Here is a 14,009-nt window from a genome sequence, read left to right as displayed (position 1 = left end):
AACAAAATTCTGATCATACCTTGACAAAAGATAAAACAGGTAGTTTACAGCTTAGCTCTTAGGCTTTTAATAACTGTGAATGCCATATTTAAATTTGGGGAATTAAATCAAAACTGTCTTTATAATTAGTCATTATTCTAAGGGCTGGGTAAGCTAAATACTTAACCTCTAATTTTCTCCATTTATTAACAATATAAAATCTTTTAATATAGTCCCAAGAAAAAAAGCAGACCAATTCAGGCCAGCTGCTCATGGTTTTATTTGACAGCTCTAAGGTAATGATGACCATTAGCAATGTATAGTCTGGGGAAAGAAATCTGCCAAGGATCATTCCCTGGGGACATTCGAGTATACATTTACATGATGTTAATAAGATGCTTTTAGAGGACCAAATCTTTTACATCCTTAAAATTATATAGAAGCCAAGTAAGTACCATTCATATAATGGCAAAATGAATCTTAAGGCTTGTGGACAGGGCCAGGGGATGCAACCTTTTCTGCTTGGCCGTAAAATGTGAGGCCGCCACAAGGTTCTGCCTGGCCTTAAGCACATGGATTATATGGCGACAGTAGGAACCAGCTGCCCCTTTTGGAAGCTTAGAAGCAGTTCTGACATTTTAGGGTTAGTGTTCTTCCAAGTTTCTTTGAGACCAGCAATATCAGAATGACTTGGGTAGTTCTGGAAAGTGCATATCCCTGGGGCCCCAATACAAAATACTGAATCCGTATCTCTGGACTGGGACCTAGGAATCAGAGTTTCTACAAAAGTTCCATGAACTTGTGATTGTTACACACAAAAATTTGAGACCTCCCTTAGTGAATCTGAGTCCCATCTTGAACATGCAGTGCTGCTACCCAGCACTTTGCTCTCCATCACCACGTTCTTTCCTTGGAAGCAGCCTAGCGTTTAGTGCTTTAAATGGCCCAAATATGGCCGCCGCGGCTTTGGGAGAATCCTAACTGCTATCTGCTACACAATGAAACAAGTTGCCACGGGTCAATTTGATTGAGTTGTTCTGTTGGCCAGAACAATCAATGAGAGTGGCCTGATTATTTGGGGCCATATGAACAATAGAATCAGATGAAGCCCTGCTAATGCAATTACCAGCAATTGACTTCCGACCATGGGTCCGTCCGGGTGGATTCAAAAAGGCAGTCACTTTATAAGATGACCTGGTAAGTTTCTGTCTTCGGTCTGTATGTATCCCTTTGTCTGAGCAGACCACTGATAGAGGGCTTTAGCAAAATTCTACTTCTTTGGCACACTTTGACTATTCTACACAACTAGTTACCACCCATCTTTGTGGTGTTTGCCTTTGTTACCTATAATGTTATTACATTAAAAGAGATATTCATGGGGCGTCTTGATGGCTCAGTCAGTTAAGTGTCTGACTATGGCTCAGGTCAGTGATCTTGTGGTTCATGAGTTCAAGCTCAGCATCAGGCTCTCTGTTGTCAGCACGTGGCCTACTTGGGATCCTCTGTCTTCCTCTCTCTCTGCTCTTCCCCCATTATGGTCTCTCTCAAAAATAAATAAACATAAAAGAGAGAGAGAGATTCATGCCCCTAACATCTAACAAAAATGTTTCTGAACTATTGATTTTTACGTTATTTTTAAAGGTCAGTAAATTATATCTGATACTTTGAGAAGTTAAATGAATACTTAAAATTGCTTTACCTGTAACCATATTAAAATATCTCTATTTGGGGGCTATCATCAGACTTATCAGATACTAAGCAGTAGCAATTGCTAAAGAAGTTCAGTGATCTGACTATAAAGAATCATGTACTTTTTTTAAGCTACTCTTTGCTGCTTGGAAGATGATAGTGGTCTTTCTATTTGACAGTATTGCATGTTCTGTGTGGACACTCAATGGTTGCAAAAAGTCTGGAAACTGGGCACAAATGGATCTCTGTGGACATAGGGGACCAAGTGTTGATAGGTTTGAATCCTTCTCGCAGTCAATCAGTTTAAAATTACTTACCCACACACATAATAGTCCCAGAACTGGGGTAGTGCTTCAAGGGGGAGAGAAATCTCAGTTCCTGTTCATGGAAGAGGTTATAGTTCATTGTTGTGATCATGTGTGACTCTCCTGTGTAACTGAGATGTTAGTCATTTCATCTAACCTATACAAAGGTAGTTCATTCTGTTACACCTAAATAAAAACAAGAGAAATCAAACATTACTTTCCAAGATACACATGTAAGTGGGACAGAGTTTCCAAGATTCCAGCAAATAGCAAATAAAACAAACTAAAACCAATGTTCTAGCACATGACCATGGGAATTGTGATTTTGATCCTTAAACAACAAAGTGACTTTTTTCGTGAAAAATAGGTTATAGTCCTTCAGTAATAAGACAAAGGACAAAATCGCAACATTTTGTGTAGCTGAATGATTCTGATGCTACACTGGACAGTGTGTGTGTGTGTGTGTGTGTGTGTGTGTGTGTGTGTGTGTGTGTTTATAGTAACATGCTCTATCGGGAGTTTTTACCTTTTTTAAAAAAATATTGAGATATCATAAATACAGGAGAGTATGTAAAATGTATAAGTAAAGCTTGAAGAATAATTATATGTTGGGGGTGGCTCAGTTGGTTGAGTGTCTGACTTCAGCTCAGGTCATGATCTCACAGCTCATGAGTTCGAGCCCCACGTTGAGCCCTTGCTGACAGCTCTGAGCCTGGAGCCTGCTTTGGATTCTCTGTCTCCCTCTCTTTCTGCCCCTCCCCAGCTCATGTTCTGTCTCTCTCTCTGAAAAATAAATAAACGTTAAAATAATTTAAAAAATAAAAAAGAATAATTACATGTTATTATCCATTTAATTACCATCAGATCCTAGGATGCTAGCATACTAGAAACTACGTGTCATGCCCACTACCCACTCTTGGTAACCATTGACATGATTTTTTGTGATATATATGTATGTATGTATGTGTATATAAATTTTTTTTAAATGTACACATACTATAGTTTTTAGGAGTCCCCAAGCCCATGCTTACTCTGACACCAGCTGTAAGTTAGCAGGTCCCCCAAACCAACCTCAGGTTCCATAATTTGCTGGAAGGATAACACCAAACTCACTAAAGCTGCTATTCTCACAGTTACGGTTTATTACAGTCAAAGGACAGAAAAACAGCCAAGGGAAGCAGCACATGGAACAGGGTCCAGGAAGGCTCCAAGTACACAGCACTTAGCGGTCCTGTCCCGGTGGCATTGTGTGGACAGTGCTTACTTCTCCCACAGATGACACGTGACAATATATACATAGCATTACCAACCACAGAAGCCCACCCAAGCCTTGGTGTTCCGAGTTTTTATTGGGGCTTAGTCACATAAACATGGTTGATCATCTGCTGGGCTAACCTTGGTCTCCAGCCCCTCCAGAAGTTGAGGTGATATGCATGATCCAAGGCTTCCCTATGTACCATAAATCCCATCGGTATTATAGACTATCTGGTACAACCTGAGGCCCCCGGACAAACAATGATACTCTTATCAGGCAGGATATTCAAAGGGCTTCAAAATTATCTCCCAAGAGCCAAGGGCAAAGGCCAGACCTCTCTTTGAGCAAGGTTAACTCTTTACTACACATGGGTGAATATACATGTTATGCATATATATCTTTTCATTAAAAATATATTTTGGTTGTTTCCGTTTTTAAACATCATACAAATGCTTCATTTAAATCATTATATATCATATATATATATATATTATATATATATATGATATATAATATGTATATATTTGTGTTTTGCTTCTTTTTTATTCATTCCATACTGTGTTAATGTTCTAGGTATTTTTATCAAATATTAAGGAAAGTCTTGAAGTTTTATTATAAGATGAAAAGTAGATTTGATAAGTAACTATAGTATAGCAATAAAGCCAACCTAGAACTTCCTGCACAAGCAGTTAAGGACTCCATTTTTTCATAAGTATGCCCTTTATGATCTGTGATGAGTGACTTAGATGACCCCAGAATGAAATATAGTCATTTTTATTTTAATAAAAGCTATCACTCACCTATCTATATTGATTAACCTTAATTATTAGGGTCTCATCACATTAGCCTCCTTATCCCCAACAAAGGTGAAATCAATCACAGCCTAAGCCAGGGGTCAATACATTTTTTCTTAAAGGACTAAGTAGTAAATAGTATAAATTTTGTAGGTCCTATCCCTTCTGTTCCTACTCACCTCTACAGTTGTAGAATGAGAGCAGCCATAGACAACATGTAAACAAGTATGTGTGGTTGTTTTCCAATAAACCTTTATTAATGGAAACTGAAATTTGAATTTTGTAGAATTTTTATATGCTGTGAGATATTATTTTTCTTTTGATTTTTCAGGCATATAATAAGGTAAAAAACCATTTGGGGGTGCCCGGGTGGCTCAGTCAGTTAAACATAGACTTCAGTTCAGGTTATGGTCTCATGGTTTGTGAGTTCGAGCCCCACATTGGGCTCCTCACTGACAGTGCAGAGACTGCTTGGGACTCTCTCTCTCCCTCTCTCTTTGCCTCTCCCCCACTTGTGCTTTCTCTCTCTCTCTCTCTCAAAGTAAATAAATAAACTTTTTTTTTTTTTTTTAAGGGAGAAACCATTTGTAGTTCATGAGTCCTATGAAAACAGGTAGCAGGCTGGATTTGGCCCACAGGCTATACTTTGACAACTTCTGACCCAGGCCAATGGATTCCGAGTTTCTAGAATTGGGTTTAGGTTTTCTGTTTATAATAGAATACTCCTCACCTCTCACTAATTCATCAATCTTATACCTCTGACAATCACAAAAATGAATTGTAACTCATATAAAACACTTCAGAACCCAATTTTTATTGCCTGACCAAAAAAATAATGTTACATATAGTAAATGGATTTTAGTGAGCATTGGACCAGAATAACTAGCTGATGTTCTATATTTTACACCATAAGTAAAACAGACCAAGCAGATTCCCATAATAATCTCTGACATTAAGTCCCTGGATAGAATTTTGATGGCAGAAGAAAGGCATTAATTTTCCTCCTGCCCCCAATTCAATTGATATGGATCAAATAAAAGGTAAACATCAGACATCAAAATCCCCAAGGTAATATAGACAAACTCTAATAAAAATCTCATCAACACAGATGTGGCAGAAATCAGAAATCAATTAATGCAGTGCTATCGTTTTACTCTGAGAATTGAAGAGGTCCCTGACAAGTAAATTTCACTTCTGCCTTCACTTTAGGTCCATGAGCACAATGAGCAATCTGCAATAGCAAATCACAGAAAAGTCATCTCATTTGCTTGTTATACATTGCTTTCACTGCAACTTTTTTTAATAAAAAAGTGAGCAATTTTTTTAAGGATATGTTAGCATAGAATGTCTTTCTCAAATTCAGGGACTGAACTTAATTTCTTTTTTTTTTCATCTTCAGGTCTACAGAACTAAAGAAAGGAGTTATCCAGCTAAGGCAGGTAAGAGCTTCCTTCTTCTGTATGCTTAAGATGGACTGCTTGAAGACACCTGTTAAAGGTAGTGGTGGTGGCTTAATCACATGGATTCGCTTATCTGATTTCTGCTTCCTAATATAAGAGTAGTGCTGTTGTTTCTCTTTGGATTTTTCTCTTCTGGATGTTGTTTAGTATTGAGTCTGATCCTTTGTCTCTTTGGATCCCATTTATATAAAAGCCTACCTGTTGTTGGATATTGAAATTCCTGTATGACTAGTTGATTTCATATTCTACTCTTGGTTATTTTGTTGCAAGGTGTTTTGTTTTCTTAAAGCATTAGCTTCTCTTAAAATATTTTGAATAAGGTTATTGGAAGAATGTTCAGAAAATTAGGCACATGGGTATAGTTTTTAGGTTGTAAACAGTTGACTATACACCAACCCTGTCACTCCTCAATTGACAAAATGGCACACCACACCCAATGACTGTCAATATCACAGTCACCTGTTCATGCCACTCAGCAAGGCTCTGTGGAAAGAGGTCATACTTATTTTTTTGTTTCTGTGATTTCAAGTATCAAAATAATAATGTCCAAATTTGAAAGAATAATTAAGTCCCCTTAAATAACTTAACACAGGTGCTTTCCTGACTGTGCTATTTCTGTATCCAGACCTGTGAAGATTTATACACTGCCCATGTCTCAAGACACCCCAGAAGAACACAGAAACTAATCAACCACTTTCAAGTCATGCTTACAGTAAAGCTATTCAGAATCCTTTTCCTTTTTCTCTTAGGTTTTTAAATATCATTTCCATTGAGTATTGAGGACCACAAACTCAGGAACATTGTTACTGATAAATGATTTCTATTAATAGCCATTTTATTCATTAGAGCTTTTTAATTTGTTTTGGTTTTGTTGATTTTATGCTTGTGTTTTTTTTTTTTCAACACATTCCATTTTTCTGTTTCTTTTCAATGTTTTAATCCAATTACCAGCCTGGTAAACAAGCATTTGCCACATCTACAGTAGAGGCACTGAACTGTGAATAGAAGTGATTTCTGATTACAGACAGGCTAATTTTCAAGGGACAAGAGGAACAAAATGCAGTGAACTGAATAAAAGAATAATGGAAAATACCTTGTTAGGTGACATATGGCACAGATTTAGAGCCACAGATCGGAAAGGAAAAAGTTACTTAATCCTAAAATACATATGCATTGCATGGATCGTAGTTATGATCTGGATCATGTATGATCTCTTGGTTATGAGAGGAAAGATATTTTACACATTTTATTGTTCAGCAGTGTTCATTAATATTAGGATTAGCCTCTCTAATTGAGAGGGTGGCAAAAAACCAGTTCAGAGCCTGTCAAGCCCCAGAGTTTTGTAAAGAGAGCCAAAGGCAGAGGCCATTAGGCAAGAGTGTCTCCAGAGATCTGGAGTTTCTTTTCCTTCTCGCTCTTTCTTGTCCCCTTTCTCCACCTCTTTTTATAATTTCTACCTCCATGGCCTCCTACTCTTACCAAACCAAACCAAACAAACAAACAACAACAAAGAAAAAAACCCTCTCAAATTTCCTGTACCTAGAGGAATGATTAATAGCATCTTGGGGACTTATCCATGTTGTGATTTTTCACACATTGCATGGCATTCATGCCTTGGGCTAAAGGGAGAAAGTAGTGATCATAGAGAATTATGATTGCTTTAATATGATCCAACAGACGGGTGAACATTCTAGGTAGTAATAGGACGTTCACAGGTCTGCCTAAGTCATGGGGGTCTCAATGCAAAGTGGGTTTCTCCTCCATGAATGTGAGGGCTGACCATGATTACTTATTGGAGTCAGAGTCAAAACAAAGTGAATCTAGAAACTCGATGCAGATGCTTCTTACCAGTCGCGCCAGGAATATGAATGATAGAGGGGATGGGAATGGAAAGCCCTTTATATTGGCAGAGGGTTAGGTAAAATAAAAATCACAAATAATGAGTGCTTTGTCAAATTAGGCCACCTTCCATCACAAGAATAGAATGTCTTGCTTTGAAGCTCCAAAATCAGAGAAACAACATTCATGGGCTTCTGAATCTTCAAGAAAACTAGCAGGCACCTAATATTCATAGCACTGGAAGCTACTTCACTGAGCCTTTAACCACTGTGAGTTAAGATTCCTACCTACTGATGAATTCTCTTTGGTCACAGCAAAGCTAACAAAAGGCGGGAGGCTAAACACAAATGACCACTGGAGACCAAAATATCAATCTCTTAGGAGAAAAGAAGAGGTTGAGAGGGTTTTCAGAACAAATGGAATGCAGCAGTGGAAAGCAGATCAACTCTTAATTTGCTCAGTGCAACGCATGGATTTGATGATCCTTGGGGGAAGGGGTGTCCAGAGGTAGATAGATCAGCTCAAATTTTGGCCCTGCACTCCTCTTCTCAGAGGCCAAAAGAAACTAGATCGAACACCTGTCTTCTGATGGTTTTATGCAGTACAGTCTGATTCTACTTAGCAATGCAGCTTAACACATTTCTTTCCATTCTTTAGGCAAACATTGAATCATAAAACTTTGCACAGTATTTAAAAGACATTTAGCTGCCAAATTATGAATAAAATGGGTGATTTAGACACTGGAATCCAAAGCCTGATGTCACTTTTATCATCCCATTTCATTATATACTATAAAATGCAGAGCTGTAACTTATAATGACAGTGACAATCACACACAATATATTCTGTAGATTTACTTCTAATGCTAACAGACTGTGTTTTAGACAGACTGTATAGTCCGTATACATCTAACACACAGGACTTTTGACTTTAGTTTCAGTGGTTTTATAAGATGTCTCATGGGGCCCTGGGTGGCTCAGTCAGTTAAGCATCTGGCTCTTGATTTTGGCTCAGATCATGATCTCACGGTTCATGAGATCAGGCCCTGAGTCTGGCTCTGCACTGACAGTGTGGAAGCTGATTGAGATTCTCTCTCCCTCTCTCTCTGCCCCTACCCCACTTATGTCCTCCCTCTCTCTCTCTCCCTCTCTCTCCCTCTCACTTTTTTTCTCTGTCTCTCTCAAAATAGATAAACATTTAAAAAAGAACACTTAAAAAAGAAGAAGAAGAGATGTTTCAGGTGCCAAGACCTAAAAAAATTAGCTGATGTTCATTTGAATCCTGACTTGATCAGAGACAGACTTTATAGCCCAGGACCCCTACTGATGAACAGAAGACTGTTCTGGGTGTGAATATGAAAATAGTCTGTTTCCTAGTAGACCATGGACATTTGCATGAGTCGGGTAAAGAGTAAAGTGAGCCTTCAGTAAATAAAAACTGACATGTAGAAGGTGAACGATCTAGCTTGGTTTTCTACATTGATCAAACTCATTGAATAAATGCTTAACAGTCCTCTCCCTACTGGGGAGGGGAAGAATGGGAGGAAAGAGTCCAGTTCAGAATGGTAGTGGCAGGGCAGGGACTAGATTGCCTTCTGTAGTCGTTTGCACCCACAGCTGTTCCAGTAGTCCATGCAAACCATGGTTACATTTTCAGGACCTCGCTGCATGATGTGATGGGGAATTTTATCTACAATCCCTCTGTCAACATGGGGATAATATTGTGAAAGTTTAGACTTGCTTCCTCATTGGCAATTTGTTGATAAGATGGAGGGAGCGTTTCGCTTCGCATGGCCCTATGCTATTTGTTGATTAGCTGGAAAAGAGTTTGGAGCTGCCCCCATGGAAGAGTAAATCAGTTAGTGTTAACAGAAAAACTAGTTGCTAAAGAAACCTTAACTTTCTGTGTGTGGTGGGGTGGGGGAGGTACATACACACATGGGTATCACAACCTCTTGTTAACTCATCCCTTCTCCAATTAAGCAGAGCAAACTCCCCATCACGTTATCAGGGTTGGTCCATCCTCCCATGACTGGCCCCATGAGGTGGCTTTCTCGTCCTGTATTTGGGACTGTGTCTGCCCCAATTTCACATTCTTGACTACAGCTTGAATAATGGCCATCCTACCTAAATTCCTGACATCTGGTAATTGTGTAGTCCTTAACCCTTGTTTCAGAAACCTGTAGCATTCACTTCTCATCTACTTTGGTTCTGCTTTCTTGGGCCTGATTTATGCCTATTCCTTTTCCTGTGCTCAGCCCCATGAAAACACCCTATGCTTTAAACGCTGGAGTGCCTTTTCCATTTTGGTATTTTACAAAAGAGTCTCTTAGAGAATCACTGCAAATATCGGCATAGTTGCAAAGCACTGTGATGCTGTGGGCCTAAGCTGCTTTTTAAAGGATGCCCATAGACTATGCCCAAAAGGACTGCCAGAGAAATACTAAAGGTTAACTTTCCTCCACCTGAGATTTACTGCTGAAATTAGCAGAGCTCATTTGAGAGATAAATTTGCTCTTTAAAAATTTATTTCCTCTGCATTCATTTTCCCTTCCTATAAATGGGAACCTGGGATCTCATAAAACTAAATTAAAATTATCAAATACTATTGAACCAACCTAATGAAAATTTTAACCAAAAGTCATTGTAAATTAGGTATGCGCTATACTGAGAACACAAGCCCTTGTAAAGTAGATATTGTTCTTATGTAAACTCATGAATGGAGACTTTCTTGAATAAATTACTTCTTAATAGCATCAGAAAGTCATTGGCTGGGTAAATATCTCCCTGGGGCATTCGCTGATATTCTGGAATTTAAATGTTCAATAGAACTTCATATTTGTCACCGTTACTAACGAGTTTTGCTTTATGAAATCATTATTAGCATGAAAAGGTTAAATTTTGTGTCTTATTTCTAGAATTCATACCATTTAAAAGAGCTCAAGGGATTGAAATTTGTCTTGCTGGAATGCAACATTTACATAATTTCTCTTACCCCAACATTTTCTCGCCCCCATCCACTGGCAGTTTGCTACCTGAGGCAGGAGGGAAACAAATGATCAGAACAGCTAGAATGTCTGGGAATTTCTGCCAAAAGGACCAGGTAGATTTCCTTCTCAAAGGACCAGATAGCAAAATTATTTCTTCCATTCTAACTTGTGGTTCAACATCTAAAACTTTTAGGGTTGTTCTTTCTAAGCCACATATTCCCGGCAGGGGCACCCATGGCTGCTACATTTATAAGGCTCGTGAACACATTTATCAAAACTCCCTGAGTTGTGAGAATTTGCTTTGTTGTGCTCACGCTGGGGTTTTTTATTTGGAGATATTTTCCCTGCATTCCTTTCATTTCAACATTTCAGCAGATATACTAATTGTTCTTTTCTCAAGATGAGAACAGTAGGCCCTGTAACTTCAGCGTGGGGAACCCTGTGAGGTAGGAGACGGTATGCTCATTTATGATCAGACCGAACTGCTTTTCCACATAGAGAACAGAGAAGCAATGCCATGAGATTTCAAAGATGTGTCCCGATGACCACACTCAGCAAGAGAGATGCCAATAGATTATCATCACTCCTCTTCTGTGCTGCCCAGATCCTGCCCAGACTCCCCCTGTTTGTGGCTAACTATATTCCCAAATTTACCGCTGACTTTATATCAGCCAATAGGATATTTGCTGCATGTCCAGGATGGAGAAAGTCCAGGGTGCATTGCTCCCTGACAAGTAGGTATTCATGGCACATTTATAATATTTATAGCATCTAGCTTCCCTAAAAATTGAATCAATACCTTAAGACTAATCCATGATGCTATACTTGGTTTTAAGAAAACGAATGGTCTCCTTTTGGAGGGCCATGATCTTTTATCACTTTTGCTATTTTAGGTCAAAAGAGTATATTGAATAAGATCATAACATGAAAAACCAAAACTAGTATGTGAATGTACTTCATATTACTGTGAAATGTTTTTTAACACATAGGCTAAAGATATTAACAAAGTTGCTCAAGGATGGTTTTATGACCATGAATTTGCTCCTACGCAAATACCTAAGAAAGCCATGGAAATCACCATGGCACAAGACAGATTTGCCAAGGACCCCAGATTAGTAAATAACTGAGTGTGTTCCCTAATGTCTGCAAAGAAAACCCTGTATTCAGCCGAAGATTTTAAACAGAAGTGAAAGTCGGTTCCACATTATGCTACAGATTCATTGAAATACATATATTCTAACAAAATTATCTCTATATACATATACATAACATTTTTCTACTGAATTTAAAATCAGATCAAATCAAATATGATTGAAATCAAATATGAAATCCCACAGAAAATATTTCCCGGGTTGATAATAATCCAAACACCAGACAGAGTCCCATGGCAGGAGTCAGAGTAGACAGGATTGAGAATGAGGTTTAAATAGTGACTAGCTCAGTGAGCGGGAGGTATGATGTGCACTCACAGTCTCTAGGACCCATGGTCTCTGATCGCTTCTGCAGTTTCTCCATCATTCCTCCAAATTCTGAATTCTCTCCACTTCTTCGTTACCCTCTGAGACTTTATGGGTTTCCTCCATGGCAGAAGAGTCTCTGACCTCACACTTGAAATTCCCAGAACCTTGTACCTTTGTAACTTGACCGGCTCGTTCCCATGTTTGAGTGGCAGGTGTCACCCTCCAGGGCATGAGGTGCTCCAGTCTAAAATCCCCTTGTGCCTGAGGCTTGTGTTATACAAAGCATGTTTCCTGTCTTCCAATTCTGTCTTATTAAAATTATCTGTGTATCTTTAAGCAAGAGTCATCCATCTCTATGCCACAGCAGCACGCTACATATGGTATACTGATTTGCCAAAATAAAAGTTGAAAACTGAGGGGTACCTGGGCGACTCAGTTGGTTAAGCATCTGACTTGGGCTCAGGTCATGATCTCATGATTCATGGGTCCGAGACCCACGTCAGACTCTGTGCTGACAGCTCACAGCCTGGAGCCTGCTTTGAATTCTGTGTCTCCCTCTCTCTCCGCCCCTCCCCTGCTCATGCTCTGTCTCTGTCAAAATAATAAGCATTTTTAAAAATGTCTTTAAAATAGAAGTAGAAAACTGAGTCAAGAATGTCCAACTGCACCCATCAGGTGCCCTGTCAGTGTGGATTGGTTGGCATTAGTTCAGATAAGACAGAACACCTGGAGACAAAAAGTTCAGCTCAACCTCCTACCAGCTGTGTGTCCTTAAGAAAACTTGTTTTGTTGTTGTCTTAGTTTCTTTTTCAGAAAAAATGGAGAATTACAGTATTTCCTATCTCACAGTGTGGTTTTATGGATTATGTAATAAAATATATTTAAGGTGCTTGGAATCATGACCAGGACGTGTTATTACAACATCTTGCCTTCGAACAAGGCAAAGAAATAGCCATCCGCCTGGAGCTAGCATCCAATCTGGGTTTGGGAGGAAGTTGAGTATAAAAAATGATTGTAGGGCTTAATAAATAGCAAGACAGGAGTGACACCAGGGCCTGGGAATTGCCAACATGGTATTGGTTGTTTATAAGATGTTTCTAACAGGACCAGGGTGTAGAGAATTGATGATGGATTACCAAAGCAGCTGTTGGATGATAGCTGTCCACTGCAAAAAAAGAGGACCACAGGAAACCCATCCCATTAAGAATGCTCCAAAGCACTGCTTGGGGCATGTTAAGAACTAGGAGCTGTAGGGGTGCCTGGAAGGCTCAGTCGGTTGAGCGTCTGACTTTGGCTCAGGTCATGATCTTGCAGTTCATGTGTTTGAGCCCTGTGTTGGGCACTGTGCTGACAGCCTGGAGCCTGGAGCCTGCTGTAGATTCTTTGTATCCCTCTGTCTCTGCCCCTCTCCCACTTATGCTCTCTCTCTCTCTCTCTCTCTCAAAAATGAGTAAACATTAAAAAAAATTTTTTTTTAAAGAACTGGGAGCGGTATACAGACCAGCTCTGTAGGCATCCCTGAGGGCTGGCATGGTAACCACAAGCCCTGACATGACACCAGCCATATCATTTCATAGATCCTAGAAACTATCTAATAGGACGGTAAATCTACAGTGGAATACTCACTTTAACTGGAAAAAGGCCTTCAGGAGAAGATCTTAAGCCAATGGAATTGATTCACAGAGCTCAGAGTGGTAGAACAGTTCCACAAATCAGGCCACTTCTGTGACATTATGCAAATTAACTGACTTTTCTGCTATGTCATTAACAATACATATATCTCTCAGGATACACGGAGAGTTAAATAAGAGACGTAAAGCAGGGTGTCTGGGTGGCTCAGTCGGTTGAGCATATGACTCTTGATCTCAGCTCCAGTCTTGGTCTTGGGGTCATGGGTTCATGCTCGACCCTGGGCTCTGCTCTGGGCTCTGCACTGGGCTCCACACTGGTTGAGAAGCCTACTTAAAAAAAAAGAGAGAGAGAGAGACAGAGAGACAGAGAGAAAGAGAGAGAAAACTTATGGAAGTACTGAGCAAAGTCCTTAAGGCAAAGTAAATGATACACACACGTAACTCTTTTGTTGTTGTTGTTCTTCCTAATCCCATGTACCTGAAAAGAAGACCATATGCCTTTCTTAAAATTATGTGTCCTTTAGTTTTCAGGACAATAGTCCAAATAGTGGAGGAGCATCCTCAATGAACTGTAGGTCTGGGGCTCTGGTCCAATAATGTGCTCATGC

The 14,009-nt window shown here is 39.4% G+C and overlaps 1 protein-coding gene across 2 annotated transcripts in view; it reads left to right on the top strand.

Moving 5' to 3' along the window:
- CELF2 (CUGBP Elav-like family member 2) overlaps positions 1–14,009 on the top strand; it is an 832,193-nt gene that overhangs the window by 194,504 nt on the left and 623,680 nt on the right. For both annotated transcript variants that reach the window (XM_019460830.2, XM_019460833.2), the window contains exon 2: positions 5,422–5,461. The gene's annotated coding sequence lies outside the window, so the exon portion shown is untranslated. The remainder of the gene's footprint in view (positions 1–5,421; positions 5,462–14,009) is intronic.

This window comes from Panthera pardus, unplaced genomic scaffold (assembly GCF_024362965.1).
Source record: "Panthera pardus isolate Hobbes unplaced genomic scaffold, ASM2436296v1 HiC_scaffold_6, whole genome shotgun sequence".
Lineage (NCBI taxonomy): Eukaryota > Metazoa > Chordata > Mammalia > Carnivora > Felidae > Panthera > Panthera pardus.
Note: the sequence above shows the minus strand (reverse complement) of the source record. Positions and strands in the feature narration are given on the sequence as shown.